Source organism: Gekko japonicus, unplaced genomic scaffold (assembly GCF_001447785.1).
Source record: "Gekko japonicus isolate JY-2015 unplaced genomic scaffold, Gekko_japonicus_V1.1 scaffold147, whole genome shotgun sequence".
Classification (NCBI taxonomy): Eukaryota; Metazoa; Chordata; class Lepidosauria; order Squamata; family Gekkonidae; genus Gekko; species Gekko japonicus.
The window spans coordinates 549,078-550,290 of NW_015163607.1; positions in this window are offsets into that span (position 1 = coordinate 549,078).

Below are 1,213 nucleotides of genomic sequence, written 5' to 3' on the forward strand. Positions count from 1 at the left end.
AATGTCAACAATAAAAGAATTTATTTTGAAACCACTCAACTATATACAGGCATATTAACAGTTAACTGAAGAATCAAAATAAAGGTGAATAATAAATCGCTCCATCTCTCCCTTCACTACACATACCCTGTCTAGATGGTCTGCAGGGCAGGCACATGACTTGCTTTCACTGGAGGAAGTTAGATTAGCACAACTCCCAACATGGCCTCTGCCTCCTGCAGACTCCAGCCGACAGCCTGACTGGCTCCAGACTTCAGACAGACAGACCTCAATTCTCATAGACTGGCTTCCCGCCCAAAAGCTCTACTATATCAAACAGCCCTTCCCGCCCAGGAAGTTGCTCTCCCTCCTGCAGCATTCTGGGGCAGATCTCCTCACAACCTTGATGGACTTCCTGTCCTCTCTAGGGAGCTGCCCTCAAACTACTGGTTGGAGAGGGGGGGGGAATGAGGAGGAGACTAGGCCAAGGCCTACCTCAGGTTTGATAGTCCCCTCCTATCTGGCCCACACCAACTTAAACATAGGTATAAAATGGCGTTTCTCCACACGCTTCATTCGAATTTCAAATGGAACATCTTTCAAAATTCTTATAGTTTGCTCTCCAATCATCAAAGGCGTAGCCGATGTCGCTCTCAGAATTTGATCATTTGTTTTTTTATTGCAGTAATACACTGAGTCAACATCTTCAGTGAGTTATCTATCACAACTCCAAGGTCTGTCTCCTGGTTAGTTTGGACCCCATCAACATATATTTTTGGCTCCCATACGCATTACTTTGCACTTGCCCACAATGAACCTCATTTGCTGTCATGGGTCAGCCAGGTGGGTCATAAGAACTAAGAGAAGCCAATGTTAGATCGGGCCAACGGCCCATCCAGTCCAACACTCTTGTCACACAGTGGCCAAAAATACCAGGTGCCATCAGAAGGTCCAGCAGTGGGGCCAGGACACTAGAAACCCTCCCATGGTTGCCCCCCCTCAAGCACCATGAATACAGTGCATCACTTGCCCCAGCCCGAGAGTTCCTATCTATACCTTGTGGCTAATAGCCACTGATGGACTTCTGCTCCATATCACTATATCTAATAGCCAAGTGGCCCCCTCCGTGCGGATCGCTATATCCGCACTTCGGGGGCACTTGGGGGGCCGGGGGAGGTTTGTGCACACGTGGGGCAGTCCCCACGTGTGCACAAAAATAAAAAAGTTTTTTAAA